The sequence below is a fragment of the Manis pentadactyla genome, chromosome 6, assembly GCF_030020395.1.
Source record: "Manis pentadactyla isolate mManPen7 chromosome 6, mManPen7.hap1, whole genome shotgun sequence".
NCBI lineage: Eukaryota > Metazoa > Chordata > Mammalia > Pholidota > Manidae > Manis > Manis pentadactyla.
This window is the reverse complement of record NC_080024.1, coordinates 107,620,424-107,636,922: the sequence shown is the minus strand read 5'-3', so window position 1 is coordinate 107,636,922 and position 16,499 is coordinate 107,620,424.

The window sequence follows — 16,499 nt, the reverse complement described above, 5'->3', positions numbered from 1 at the left end:
TAAATAACCCTGTTCTCAAGACAGAACTTCAAAGGAGTTATGAGTCACCTGTATACATCATGACTTATGCTGACCCCTACCTAAAGGCCCTATACAATCCCAGACCCTAAGCCCTTAAGTGTGCCTCCTCTCTGAGGTTGCCTGCACTCCCCTTTCTTTGAGTGTATACTTGTTGCCTTAAATAAAGACTTCTTACTGCTCAATTTATTGCATTTTGTCTCTTCTATCTCCCAGTAGTAAGCATCTCTGTTACTTTGCTATTTCATTCTATTTTCTAGACTTAAGCATAAGTCTGCACTTTCTCTGTTCTACTTTAGACAAGTAGGGAAAGGCTACTGAGAGCTCTGATTTCAGCTTGCAAGTTCCAGTCGCCTGAGTGACCAGGACAGGACCCCAGCTGTAAAATCATGCTCTTCAATAGCCTGCCCAAAAATCTCCTTTCTTGCCTCTGGGAAGTTCTCAGAACATAATCTCACTCCATCCAGCACTCTGTGGCTTTCCCAAGTCCTGGAGTGGTAGGGGCCTAACCCCCATGCTGCACAGATCCAAGCAGACAGTGGACGCCAAGTGACCCTGGCTTTAGGAGTTGACAAGGGATTCACCCTGTGCCAAGCAAGAGTTCAATGAGCTTCCCTTTCCTCCCTCTGCTTTTCCTCGCTATCTGCTATCTGCATGCCTGCTGCTATTCACTACTACTCTCACTTAAATGAATTCCTACCTTACCTACACTTGTCTGACCTGTTCAAGAATCCTTTCTCATCCAGAGTCAAGAACCCTTCCCTGTCCAGGCTGAGGTTTTGCCTAGTATGCAGCAAAAGACCTCCCCAGATGCAGCTGCCTGAAAGCAACACAGCCCAGAGCTGGCAGAGCTGGGACTCAGCACCAAACTGGAATCCCCCTGCAGTGGCAGCCCAGTAGAGGGGGCTTCAGAAGCCCACGACATCCCTGCTGCTTTGGGTTCCCCACTCTTGGTTCCACTGGGTGACAGGCAGGGGCTCAGCGACAACACTGTGAGCCCTGTGTTTCTACACATAGAAGTAAGTGTTTGTCAGGATTCTCACCAAGTCTCAGTCAAAGTTAGAGTCCACTCTCTGCAGCCTTACAAAAATGTCCCTGTTGTTCTCATCTCTTTTCTTATAATAAGATACTGACATCATACTAATGCAGTTGGGTTTAGGGTATGCAATTAAAGACCAGGGAAGTTATTCCTAATTAGTCTTCAAATATAACTGATGCCTATCCATTAAACCCAGTAACAGAGCAACAGCATGAGAAATACCCAGGCCAATGGTATGAATATGAAGCTCAGCCAAAGAACCTAGTCCTGGGAGTTAAAAGTACAGGGTCTACTAAGATGGTCAGAGGTGAACCCATAAGAAGTGAGAGAAAATATAAATATGCAACACTCAGAATGAGACAGAGCAAATGACTGTGTGGGCAGAGGATGCTTTTTTAAAAGCACATACAACTTTATGCTAACAACTTTTAGTAATGATTTTTCTAGTCTAAATTTAATAAATACTACTTTAGCTAGAACATAAACATTCTATGACAGGCATAGTTTGGGGGTATTTTTTTAAGGCTGGAAGGATGAAAGAATCGGTTGTTCAGGAACTAAAACTGAAAACCAGATCCATTCAATTTTTTTCTTTTCAGGAACTGCCTGCTAGGGCTGAGGGAGACATTCTTCATGAAACCACTGCGATCTCTTTAAAAAACATAATGTTAGACCCAGAAGTTACCTTTGGAGGCAACTCTGCCAGGCCTTATTTTCCAAATGGGGAAAGTTGGATGCACTCTTCCAAATTCACTTAGCTAATTAGTGAAGAGCCTCTCAGACAGAATGCATTTGATGTGTTGGCACATAAGCCTTTCCTGCAAGTTCTTCCCTGAGAACATGTTACAATGAGCCCCTTGTTCCTCTCATGAGTCTTAGCATGATTACTGTGAAGGGATGACATTCATGAGAGATGTCTCTGCTGGGCAGCACCCTAGGGGTCAGAGCAGCACAGCAAAGCAGCTCACATCTTGCTTCACTGAATCCACCATCTCAGAAATTGGAACCTGATTAAACATCTGAACCTTGCACAGTCTGGCTGTGTGACCATGTTTCTGATGCTGAGTTTATGGGCACAGGATACAGATTCTGAGCTGGCTCTCAGGAGACACAGGAATATGCAAGGGAATAAAGATTCAAGTCAAAATTTGCATGATACTCTCAAGTGGGGATTTCCAAAGACAAAAAGAAGGAAACCCAAACTTTAAAATGTTTTACCCATAGAAATTGGGTAAGTCAAGTCAAATTGGAGGGTCTAAGATGGTCAAAGGTGGGCCCATGAGAAATGAGAAGAAAATCATATATGCAACATTCAGAATAAGACAGCAAATTACTACATAGGAGGACGATGCTTTTCCAAGTTGTTTTTCAAATTCTTCCCCATAACTGTTCATCTTTGTCTTCTTTCCAAACATGATATTTGTTATATAGACTCCCTCGTTTGCTTCCACATGATGCAACAATACATGTTCCCTCTATCTCCATGGCCTGGGCTGCTTCACCTTAGCCTGGACATGCCTATGAACAGTCAGTGTTGGCTTCTGCACACTCCCTCGGGCTCTCCCTCCCTCCCCCAGCCTTCCCACCTGTGGGGCCTATGGCCCAGACCAGCGCACCTCCAGAGGGGGAGTCAACTGCAAGGAAATACACAACCACATCCTTTGTAGACAAAAAAGTCTTTGGAATAAAGCATGGGCATTTCAAGAAAGCAAGAGAGGGATATGGAGATGGAGTGGGTCCATGGAAACTTTGAACTGTACTGCAGGAACGCCCGTGCTACCCAGCGCACACCCAGCCAGAGCTGCTCTACACCTGAGTGAGTAAGTGTATGGTTTGTGTCCTCGGTTTTCGTCTTCCCTGGCCCTTTCTCATCAGACCCCCTGAGAGCTCTTCCTCACTGATATGTTTCCTTGAGCTGTCTTCACAGGCTGTGAGGTATATCCTGCAGCAGTATCTGGGATCTGAGATTGTCTACTTCACTTGAGTTTTTCAAGTTTTGAAGCTTTCCTTGAGAGTAGCCCCAGCAGGGCAGTTGAGAGTTTATCAATGCTTGGTTTTATCACTGTTACTGTAAAAAGAGTAACCAGAACCTGAGCATTTTTCAGTTTAAGGAAGAATCAAGCAGTAGCTTCCACACAGAATGCAGTTTTGTCTGGGGATAAATTAAAAGCACGCACAAAGCTTTCTTGCTGATTCAACACAGATTTAAGTGTGTAGCTTGTACCTAAAGGCATCTGAAGTTAGGGAGTGAGTGCCACACTTAAAGTGAACAGAAAGAAAGCATTTCAAACATTCTCTCCAGAAACTTTATCAAGTACAATATGATGTGGGTAAGGACAATGAAGCCCTTCTGGAAGCAGAATATACTATGCAAGTCTACCATTTTGCAAGTCACTAAACTCTCTGGGCCTGAACATATTTATTAAAAAAGAAACAATAAGCCCAGTTCACTGGAATAGTGAAAAGAGGTATTAACTATCACTGATAGTGTCCACTGAAATTGTCTGCACAATGTATAAAGCTTTGTTACTCAATATTGAGATTAGAGAGCCAGTTAACTAATCAGCTGTTGCAATTAAAGCTTTTTCATTTATATTTCCCCCGTAGCCCATACTGTCATGTCTAAGAACCATAAGCTCATTCACAGACTTCAAACTGGAAGGCACCTGTAGTCATCATCTTACAACTCACTCCCTTAACATTCTCCATGTCTTGTCTTCTCATCACATTTTCAAGGACCAGAATTTTTGACAGCACACTCGAAAGGCTTGTACAACTCCCACCACTACTGAACAGATCAGCAACAATTAGTGCTGTCACCCATGAGCACTGCACCACTTATTTGAGTAAAACTAATTTCTGTTTCATCTCAACTTGTCCCAACTAACACACAAGCTTTCCTCATTTCTGGAAAACCAAGCTGTAAACAAAGCTGCTTACAGCCAGGTTCCCTACTCATGTCATTCCTCACAACCTGCTCAGCTCGAAGCCTGCCTGATGGGCTTTACTTCAGAGTATCTTTCTGCCTGGAGCAAAGAAACCCATTCACACATTATCTAAACTGGGGAATAATCCTATGACTGACCTGGGATACATCAGAGTGCCATTTACGGTTTGTGAGAAACAGTGTTCCATTAATAAAAAGATATGAGGAGCGCAAAGAACCCTGAACAGGGTTAGTAAAAAATCTGAATTCTAGCAGGGGCTCTTCCACATGGAAAATCAGGGCTTTGTTTCCTCACCCTCAATGAGGCATTTGTTAGACATGCTTTTTCAGAGTCTCCCAGTATAGAGCTGCGTTCCTAAACAAGCCCCACAGTGTTCCTAGGATGGCGTAACCCTCACGCCCCATGGACAGATAGCTCCTGAAAGGAGAGCAATATCACAAATATATGGGGTGACTGCTTTTTCTGCTATATACTGAGCAGCCAATTCTGTCTTCAAAATGTGCTTAAGCCACCACCATAGAAAAGACCGCGCTCACTGGCTATCGAGTTAAAGATTAGGAATGGACGTAATATAAATCTCTTGATAAGAAAGGTTGTAAAAGGCCAAATAACACATCTCTCGCTATAAATGAATCATCATATAATAATGATTTGTGTGCAGGTAAACATGTTTTCCCTATACTCTTCATCCTTCATATAGACATAAAGTAACATTTTTATCCAACACGGAGAAAATATATCCTTAAAGACATATCCATAATGACATAAAATATTTTTAGAAAGTATGCCATCTGGTGTAGCTAATTAAAAGAGAAAAAGTAAGTGAAGAAAAATAATAGTTTTAACCACATTTAATGATTACATAGCAATTGTAAAAGAAGTAATAATAGTTTAAAGAACTCAAATTATCTTCCATAACCAAAAATATTCATTGTACTGAAAGTGAATTAGCATTTTCTTAATGAAATAGACTTTCTTTTTTTCAATTCTGAATCAGAAATTGTATGCATTTTCAACTTATTGTTTTTTCTAAATCCCTTTAAAGTAATTTTATTTCTTCACATTCAGTATTATTACTCACAATTGGACAACCGACTGTTTCAGTAGACTTAGATCGTCATAACCTAGCATGGCACCCAAGGTGCACCTATGAATTATGTAATGGTTTTAGAGACTTTTAAAGAGTCCCCAGAGTTCTAAGCAACACCTGGATAAAAAAATGATACCTGATCCAACACAAAACCTCCTGGGGAAATTCCACCCAGTGTCTGAAATCTCTGGGCTACAGAAGCAGTGTATCAGAATTCCCTGAGCCTCCTCAATGACACACGTTAAATACCTCACAGTCGAATCAGCCTTTCCAAGGATGTATTCACTCCCAACATGGGACAAGAACCCCACTCCAGGTATCAATGGGTTATCTAAGGGTCTGCTCCAATCTGAGTTTGATAATCTATAGGGATTCCTGTGGAGGGCTGAAAGTGGTATCACCCTGGAAGTGATGTCACCCTGAAAGTGACATCACTAGATCCAGGCACCTGGAAGTGATATCACCAGAAGTGCGATCACCAGAAATGGAAGTGACATCAGCTATGAGATCAGTCTGGAAGTGACATCGTTATGAGCTTGTGTAAATAAGTGGTGCTCAGAAAATAAACTGCGTCACTTTTCCACCATCAGAGGGCAGTAAACCTCCTGATCCCAGCTTTGGTTTCTGTGTCTTTCTTGTACCTTTCTTTGTGTTTTCTTTAAGCTCTTCATCCACTCCTCTCAGGTTCAGCTCATTTGCGGAGCTGGTCTCCACAGGTGGTGCTCAAACAGGGACCTGAGTACAGAGTGAAGGGGGCCTGAGAAGGGTCAGGTCTCACATAGACAGCTAGCAATTTCGGTGAAGAGCCTCCCGTAGGAGGACAGACATATGTTGATAAGGTACAGACTTAATAAAGTCCAGGGGATGGTACTGGAGCATTAGAATCAGGAGAAAAATTGGGATAGCAAGGGTCAAAGGACTGTCAGGTCGACCACAAATATTTTGTACATATGCTTGAAGCTATAAACATGGGACAGTCTGGATCAAAAGACCAAGAAATCTTTGTACATATGCTTAAAGCTATGCTTCACGCCCACGGCAGTAATGTGCACAGCTGGCAGTAAAATCTTTTCTTGCTTTTGAGCAGACTTGGCAAGAAGTGAGGCTGAACCTTAAACAGTGCTTCACTCTCCACGAGACTTGCGACTTTCCCGTGGAAACTTTTGCCCTGTGGAATTTAGTGAAAGAAAGTTTGGACCCCTCCCCCAAAACCTCCTGTTTGCCAGATAAACCTTTCAAAGCGAACATTGTGGCTGAACAACTTAAACAGGCAGTGACTGGCCATGAGGCACTTGTAAAATCCACGACCTCAGGGAGTGATGAATCTTTGCCCCCTGAATATGAGCAGAAACTAACCCAAAAGAAAGAACAATAGTTTCAGAAAGAATCTGGGTCATTGGGACGGTGGAGAGGGGAGAGGATAATGATGATGTGGATCTGCCTGCAGACTCTGAGTCAGTGCTAGCTGACCTTGGGAAGCCTAAAATAACTTCTCCTTATCCCCGGCTCCCTCCCTTTGCAAGTCTACCCTATTCTCTCTAGTAATTTGCAACCTGGGCAATTAATTTAGCATGGAGGCCCAGCTGTAAACTACATAGTAGAAGGCAGGATGGATTCCATCTTAACTTACTCTTTAGCAAACAAGTTTTACTCAATAATTATATCAACATTTTGCAATCGGATATTAGTACCTAGAATGTCTTCTTGTCAGTTTCTGTCTATGTATTCTTTTTTGTTAACTGTAGTCATTACATCTCAATCTGTGTTTGTATGTCTAAAAATGTAAATGAACGATATTTTTTACCTCCTGGTGGTATTAACAAAAGTTGATTTAAAAACAAGCGCTGGTACAAATTGGGCATTCTAAAATTTCCAGAAAGTCTAATAAAAAATATTAAGCATTAATGCTAATTTAAGTTTAACTGAAACGGATATGTCCTTATAGTTATCAGCTGCCTAAGTTTATGTAAAGTCATTTAGGTTGATGTTATCTGTTAAATCTTTCTAGAAGATGCTTAAAGAAAAGCTTGACTTTGTCTAATGTTTGGTAAAAGTTTTGTGAGTAATCTACCATGGTTGTTAAGAATGAGTAAACAAGTGTAGCAAATGAACATCTTAATAATAATAGTGTGTTAATGTATAATAGTGTGTATATCTGCATCTGCAAATAGCCTGAGAATTTTTGTGGTAACCAAAATTCTTAAAATTTTGCTAAGTTATATGACATAATTTGTGCTCAGAGTGAAATTGTGCTGTAAGGCACATTTCCAGAAATGATAAAATGTGTTCATAAATGTATCAATCTGAGGAATGCTGGTGTTACAATTTACAATGGCCTATTTTTCAGTTTTCATTGAAGGTTAAAGTACCTAATGGTTTTAAGTTCTAATTAAAACTACTTAATATAATAAGAAAAACATTTCTGTATGCTAAAGAATGTGTGTTTTGATAAGAGAAAGTATAAGGAATAGAAATGCATTGTACTGAGAGTAAAAGAAGGTCACTTTGTTCTTAAGTACAGCTGTTAATTGAGTGCTTAAGAAAATAAGATCTCAATATTAAAAGGACTGTAAGCTAAGTGTTAACTGTGTAACCTTCTGTATTTGCCCTTAAACCTTTTTATTATCATTCTGGTTAAATAATAAGTATTATTTAATAATAACCTGTAATTCTATTTAGGCAAGTGCTTTAAAAACTTTCTTTTGACAACTTCCCAACACCAAATTTAAAAAGGTGCTTTACCCTCTAGTTAACTCTGATATTTTCCAGAGAGCCCCTGGAACATGTCAGAGGAATTTTTCCTCCTCATTGGGGAAAATATTTGGCTAATTTGGTTTATTTATCTGATATGTAATTACCTGCTTAATTACCTGGAAAACACTGTCAAAAGAATAATGCTAAACTTTATTGAATGTTTTATGTTACAGAAATATCCAAATATCCTTATATCAACTGTCTTTAATAAGCTCTCATCAAATCTTTAACCATTGTCATTTGAAAGTCTTTTGTCATTTACAGTTTATTACTCCTAAACTCGACATCCAACATCACAACAAACACAGAGAGCCCATTCGCCGATGTGGGGACAGCTCAAGAGGCTGACTCGGGAGGGAGAGGAGATGGTCAGACAACAAAATCTGACTCTAACACCTGATAGGTTGTTCCTAGAAATATTAGCCATCGTTGCCATCCAATCAGCTGGCGAGCCCTCCAGAAGAGAATCCAGGCAGACCCATTGAACCTGCATCACCTAGGGCTTCAATTAAAGAAAGAATGGGGAGAGCTCCCAGCTATGCCCTAAGTTTTGTCCTGAGTTTTGCCCTGAGGTTTTCCTAATCTTTTCACCTTTCTTCCTGTTTGCTGGTTCTGTAATCTTTCTCTTTCCTTCTCAAACCAACCTTTTTCTAGAACCTCCCTGCCCTGTTGTTCCAGAAGGAATATCTTACATTATGAAAAATAGCCTGAGTTCCCCAAAATATTTTACCCAAGCTAGGGCCCTGCCAGCTGGCAAGGGAACCCTAAAGCAGGTGCTGGGCATGGAGGCCATGGAGGCATAAACAATCAAGGAGACAGAAAACCAGCCTCTCAAAGGATGCTGCCTCTTTTTCTCATTCTTATACCTCACGTCACGTCATCCTGCTAGGCCCCAGAGGATGTCTGGTTATCCATAGAAGGGTAAGTTTCCTCAAGGGAGGAACAACCTAAGACAGGCACTGCCGCAGAGGAGCCATCAAAAGAGAACTTGGGGGCCTACAGAGGTGAGTCACAGATCCTCACCCGCTGATCCCCGGCCTTGCAGAGGCCTGAACCTTCACCATCTCTGAGATCTCCTTGTCCTATGGCTGCTTCACTGCCCATGCTTGGCTCAGACTGAGAACCAGGCTGGGGTCATAATCCCACTTTTCAATTACACTATGGGAAATTAAAGAACTCTTTCACTATGGGAACTTAAGGGAAGGGCTATATTAAAAATGGGATATTTAAGGGAAGACTTTCTATAATCTCTATTATATCTATCACCTATAATTTTAATAAAGAAAAAAGGGGGAGATGTGGAGGGCTGAAAGCAATATCATCCCAGAAGTGATGTCACCCCTGAAGTGATGTCACCAGATCCAGGCACCAGGAAGTGGAATCACTGGAGGTGAGGTCACCAGTAATGGAAGTGACAACATCGAATATGAGATCAGTCCGAAAGTGACATCATTATGAGATCATGTATATAAGTGGTACTCAGAAAATAAACCACGTCACTTGTCCACCATCAGTGGGCAGTAAACCTCCTGATCCCAGCTTTGGTTTCCATGTCTTTCTTGTATCTTTCTCTGTGTTTTCTTTAAGCTCCTCATCCACTCCGCTCAGGTTCAGCTGGTTTGTGGAGCTGGTCTCCGCAGATTCCTGTATCGACTTCAGAGCTTCTAAAAGTTTGGGTTTAATCTGGACACTTGCTTCAGTTAAACTTTGTTAGACAGCTTTGATTTGTGTAAAAGGCTGAAATGCACCCCTTCCCCCCCAAAGATATCCACATCTTGATACCTAGAATTTTAAATGGCAAAGGAGAACTTTGTAGATGCATTTAAATTAGGTAACTATGGGGAGATTGTCCCTGATTATCCGAGTAGGTTCTCAGTGCCACCAGTGTCCTTCTATTAGAGTGGCACAGGGAGATTTGGTACAGACAGAAGACAGGAAGGCCATGTGAAGATGGAGACAGATGGGAGGAACTCAGCCACCTGCCAAGGAAAGCCACAGCCACCAGAAGCTAGATGAGATGAGAATGGACTCTCCGCTAGAGCCACCAGAGAAAGTGGGGCCCTGCCCAGTGACACTGATTTTGGACTTCAGACTTCCAGAACTGTTAACACTGTAGTTTAAAGCCACTAAATTTGTGATAATTTATTACAGCAACCATAAAAATCTAATAAAATTTCCAACTGGATTTTCCATTGTTTTGCACTGACTATGACCTCAGAAACAAACTTTGGTATTAAACACCACTGAGAGATCTTCTACAGAAGATCTCTTAAGAGTTCTGCTCTCAAAATAGTTCTGCTTCAGAGAAACATCCATTTTTGTTGACATTAAAAAGTAATTCAGCTTGTTAAATACAGGAAAATACAATTTTAGATTATAGTTTTAGCAATTAGAGCTCCTTTATATGCAAATGAAATTAGCATTCCCACCCTAACTAGCCAAAACTAATAAATAAATTAAATTCTGTTTCCAATCTACCGAACAGTTATAATTATGCTATTTATTATTTGTTCAGACCAAATTCCAATTACAGGTATTAGAGGAGGATTTCCAGATAAAGACATTATCTAAAATGTGATTGATTTCAGAGGACTTAGTAAAAACAAACAACTCCTTAGAAGTGGCTCTTCTCACTGTTAACATTTTGAACCTTTACAGTCTTTGAGATACATGTAATTTCCAACAGAAGTGGTGTCAAATAAACACTTTATGCCAGAGTATAATTGCTACTGTGCTGAATGAAGACTGCTATATAATGTTTCATCCATGCACATAAAATTTCCATTTTAAAACACTTGGGCCATTCACATTACCCCTGACCAGTATCTGCCAATCTGGAGATGGTGACTGTCTTGGTAGCTGGATGGTCTTCCTAATCTCTCAGGGTGAGACCACCCAGCACATGGATCACAGTGTGCTTGAGAGTCCCACTCACCAAACAGGAGCTGATGAAACCTGGGCATATGGTTTTCCAGTGGTAACATCCACAGGGGACTGCTGCTGTTTACAGTGGCTGGGACCTGCCAGGTCTAATGTGAGCACCTCGCAATAGCAAAGGCATCTTTCCTCCACATCAACAAATGTAATAAAAGTGAGCCCATTTTGTTTATGAAGTGTGAGTAAAGAGTAAATGAGCTGGGTGAAACCCTTCAGGAATGAGGTCATGGGGATGATGGGACTCAGTTCATAGAGCATTAAACAAACAAGGATCCCCTCTTTTAGCAAAATCCAGAGACACCTTCCCCAAGACTCCACCCAAATAGTTTGCATCTATGGCTGGGAGGAGTCAGGCTGGACACTGGGAACAAGGCCAGGACTGGATCAGCACTTATTCAGCACAGCCCGAGAGGAGAGTTTAAGATTTGGGGTGACCAAGGTTAATGTAAGCTGAGTATCAGGGTAATCATTCAAGCCCAGAAATATGGGTCTCATCTCAAAAACTAGTTTGCCAAGTTACATTCCAACTTCTGTTGCTTCAGTTCTCCTGCTATAAAATGTAAAAGGTTGGTTGAATGGTGAATAGCCTATGTGTACCTGATATAGAACACAGAGGCTTACATGGGCCTGTATAATAAGAAGCTGTGACTGAAGCTAAATGTGTAGTGCCTGTCCTGTATAATACCTCTGGAAAAGAAGGACAGCAGAGTTAAATTAGCTGAAGACATGTTGTATATTGAGCCCATTGTAGATAAAATAACAATTAGCATATTCAATATTCTCAGAACTCTTGGTGACAGATATCACTATTTGCTTACCCCAAATCCCTACTCCCCTGTTTTCCTACCACCAGGGACCCACTATTTGGAGGGGATGCCACAAAACCAGCTAAAATGTACATTGCCAACCTACTGTGCAACTAAGGCTGGAAATTTGACATAGTTCTAGGCAAGGAGATAAAAATGGAAGTCTTTCATGAGACTGACTCAGGTGATTAGTGTCATTTTTGCCCTTTGACCCTCTCTTTCTTCATTGCTGAAATGGAAATATAATGGCTGGAACTTCAATAGCCTTCTTGAGAACATGAGGACAAAGGCCAGCAGAAGGGAAAGCTATAAAAAACTTGAATCCCTAAAGATACTGTGAAGCTTTCTTATCAGTCTACAACAGCCACCTTCAGATTGGTATTACATAAGAAAAAATAAATCCTAAATTTGGTTTAAGCCTCTGTGCTCTTGTATTTCTATTACTAGCAGCCAAATGTAACTCCCAAATGATTTATCCCTTTGAAACAAGCATGCACAAACGTTTGGAATGTGCATTGAGAAATGCCTTACATCCACATTTCTCCTTAAACATCTCCAAGGAACCTTTTTGTTTACCTGGAGGGCTGCACTTTTGATAGTCTGAAAACTCAGTCTATCTCTTATAACTACAGGTTTTATGTAACTTGTATAACTACTGAATGTAGGCCCCAACAACGGTCATGGCCCACACACTCCCTTTGGTAATTCCACCAACATTTAGTTTCTCATAAGTATGGCAATGCTGGCTGAAATCTCCCAGGACCTAAAGTCCAGGTGGGAACAGAATCTGTCCTCTCATTAAAATTAATTGTTAAATTCATAATGAAAAGGGAATTCATCACCTAAGATTACAAACCAATAAACATTATATGAAACCAATAATAGCAATTCTTTGTTCCAAAGGCTATAAATGTGGGATACAGAGAACAAAGAAAAGTTGTCAGCATTGAAAATCTCCAAAGCAGGAGCAACTGGAGTCGTACTGTTCTGCTCTAGGACACAGTTGGTTCAACAGAAGAAAACCTAACATCCTGATGTGGAGAAATTCAGTCATTCAAATCAAATTATTGCTGGATCTTAACTATAATAACAGTAAGTGCTTCTGAAAAAGAATGTTTGTCTGTGAGTAAGTGAAACATCGTAGAAGCTTTTAATAATTCCAACCCAGGCAGACATGCTTAGTAGTGAAGATGTGAGGGATTGCGCTCCTCCTTTCTCATGGCTCAGAGGGATGGGGTGCAACAGGCCCCACCTTTGGAGCTGGATTGAGACCCACCTAAATTATAAACATCTCTAAGTGTAGATTCTCAGACAACAGACAGAACTTAGAGTCAAGCCTCCCACCCATGTTTTTCTAGCTGGGACCTAAAAGAGTCCAAACACGTGGGCATGTGTTCGTAGGGTGGATGATCAGGGACCCTGTCACATGGCAGCAGAGTGCAAGCCTGTCCCAATCAGGTGCAGATGGACACATATCTGAGTGAAGAGTTCTGGTCAGTGGGATGAGGACAGAAGTGGTGCATGCCTGGCCCATGAGGCTCACCCTCCCAGGGTCCTCCTCCTTTTTCCCCATCTGCTAACAGAGGACTCTGAGAGACCACAGCAGCGTGGACCTCTGGGAAAAGGGGCCTGCCTCCTTAACTAACACATAGAAGGGTGTCTCCAGCCAGAAACATAGCACATTGTACTCGGAGTGAGAAAAAATAAGCTTAAATAGAATTTACTTCTCATTCTGAAACTCCAGGTGACTATCTGGGATACTTGCTCTTGATGCAGTCCAGGATGCTTCTATCTGTAGCACGTCACCTTGGCAGGGGCCTCCTCAGTCACTGTGACAAGAGAAGGGAGGCTGAGGGACGATTCTCAACTTCAGCCCCACAGTGATACTGGTCACATCCCTCCCAACACATTGGTCAGAACTGCAGCATGGCCGCACCTTAACAGCACGGAGCTGGGAAATAGAGTAACGCTGAGACTGTCAGAGAGTGTTATGTCTCTGTCATATGGACAGGGGAACAGAGGACTAATGGGGTGCGAAGGAGCATGGCATGCTGAGGGAAAAGGAGCACCACGGGGAGGCTAAATGCTGAGGACAAGGGGTCAGGCGCATTACAGAGTGCAGCTGAGGGAGGTGGGGTCTAAGTGGAGCAGATCTGTGGAAACAATTTTCTCTTTTTAAAGCCCTAACACCCAAAGTAGTTCTGAGTGCATGGCATAGATTTGAACGTTTAAAGAAGCTTCTCCATCCATGACCGGGTGGAGGCTATTGTTTTGGGTAATTGGACTAGGGGTATGGGTTTCCAGATGGAGAGAACTTGGTAATTGACTGTGGGTTGAGGAGGACATACATGTGGACCACGTAATTGATTTGATTGTGGCACCTTTCACAGAGGGGACACACTCTAGGGAGGTCCAGACCAGGGTAGGATGTCCAATATCAAAATGAACTCTGTGTAACAAAGTCATTTCCTAGTCCTGGAGAATGGGTTATAGAAATAATATGCCAGTGTTCTTTGAAAATAACCATTTGTGCAGAAAACAGCTGTAGAGTAATAGTTCTCAGATTTCCACACCATTCAGGGCATACAGATACACAGCTGAGTTGTTTTCCTGCTTCTTCCCTACACCAAATTTTCCCTCAACCCACCACCCACTTCTCACCAAAACCAACTACCAACTAAAGCAACCCAGATTCCAAATCCCTGACCAAGCAAGACAGCAGACATACCTCTTCAGGGGTGTAGAGGGTAATCCTTAAACCTCAGTGCACACCTTGAGAGTGTGAAAACCACACCCCAAAGAGTCTGACTTAATTGGTCTGAGGCATGTTTGGCCATTGGATTTTTTAAGCTTCTTTAAGTGTGCTTCCAATGCACAGCCATGGAGAGCACCTACGGTAGTGAAAGGAAGTGGAGGGCATAGTCCACACTCCACTTCTTTCACTCAACAAAGGTTTTTGTTTTTTATTGGTAGGGTGGTCAATGAAGATATAATTGACATATAACATTGTGTGGGTTTAAAGTGTATAACACGTTGATTTGATACATTTATAAAATAAATATGATTACCATAAGAGCATTAGCTCACCAAAGGTTTCTTGAGGCAATTACTCGATGGTTTGGATTGCAACACTGTGTCCTAAGTGTTTATCGTAGTACCCAGCACAGAACAGACACTTACCTGAACATGTAGAGTCCATTTGCACCACTAAGTCCTTTCACATAATTTATTGTCTATCAGAATGAGCACATGTCCTTTTCCTGTTTTTATTCAGGCACATTCTGAGGATACATGTTAAAATTTTCATTGCTCAGGTTAATGCACACAAACATTCCATTGTATTAAAGCTTGCTAACATTTAACCTATCAGCCATCAAATGAGTTCTGCTCTCCTAATCAGTCTAGATAAATCAGGAATTCTATGTTTTCATCTCATTTTGGTGATTATTAGAATTAAAAGGCAGAGGATTGAAGACGGCAGTGAGAGGTGAGACAGAGGCTTCCTCCTAAAAGTGCATGTAATACGAAAATATAATTAATGCAACTAATCCTGAAAGTGCAACAGGAAAGAGGACTGTGCCAAACTGCATACACCTGGAGAAAAGAATAATCCTCACAGAACAGGGTAATGTACCGAAGCCATGGCTTGGCAGGACCTAAGCCCTTCCCCCACACCAGCTCAATGGTGGGAGGAAGAGAAATGGAGCATGGAGGAAATGGAGGCCTAGGACTGCTGAATACCTAACTCAGAAGATCTGCTCTGGGAGAACAAACCTAATTCCATGGTGCTTACATGGTACTCTCATGATTAAGGGGTTGGAAAGCTAAGACAGGCAAAATTCCTGGAGAGATTGAGATTACAGCCACTTGTGCAAAGCAGGGATCCATATCCGGCTGCTCTTGGACAAAAGAAAGGCAGGCAGACTGATGGACTTCCTAACAGAAAGAGGGCTACTAAAGGGGCAAGGATTGCACAGAGCTTACTGCTCAGGAGAAAGGACAGGTAGACAAAATTATCCATGTGCACACTGCCCAACAGGTTAGGAGCTTTCATGAACTTCAGGTGCTCCAACTCTATGGCTGGCTACATAGCTCCAAGGACCCCCTCCATGATACACAGCCTACTGTGCCTTTCTCCCAGCCATGCCCACCTGGCTCACAAACCAGCAAACCCTACCCTGGGGTTAGGCCAGCTAGAGGGAAGATCTGTCTACAGCAACTAGAAATGCAAAGCATAGAGGCTTACACCTGTGTGCTTGGCCCACTGGTTCAGGCAATGGAGACAGGCATAGCAGATGGAAAGCAGGAAACAGCTCTTTCCTCCCCTAGCTCTTTCCTCCCCTCAGGCACCAATACCACTCCACTGCAAACACCAACATTGCTTAAGGGGCTGAGCAGCTCCAGAGAGTAGAGATTCTGGACACTAGAGGGCACCGTATGCAAATATGAAACACCAAAGGAACCTGGTTCAAAGTAAAATTATGAATACAACTCCTGAGAAAGATTTAAATGATATCAACCTCATGAATATTCCTGAAAGGGAGTTCAAAATAAAAATCGTTAACATGCTCATGGAAGTACAGAAAAATATTCAAGAACTCAGGAATGAATTCTGGTCAGAGATCCACTTGTTGAAGAGCACAATGGAGGGTATTAAAAGCAGATTCAATATGGTGGATGAGGCAATAAATGAAATAGAAATTAGGGAAGAGAAATACAAAGAAACTGAGGCAGAGAGGAAAAACAGGATCTCTAAGAATGAAAGAATATTGAGAGAACTGTGTGACCAATCCAAACAGAACAATATTTGCATTATAGGGGTACCAGAAGAAGAAGAGAGAGAGAGAAAAAGGGATAGAAAGTGTCTTTCAGGAGGTAATTGCTGAAAACTTCCCCAATCTGGGAAA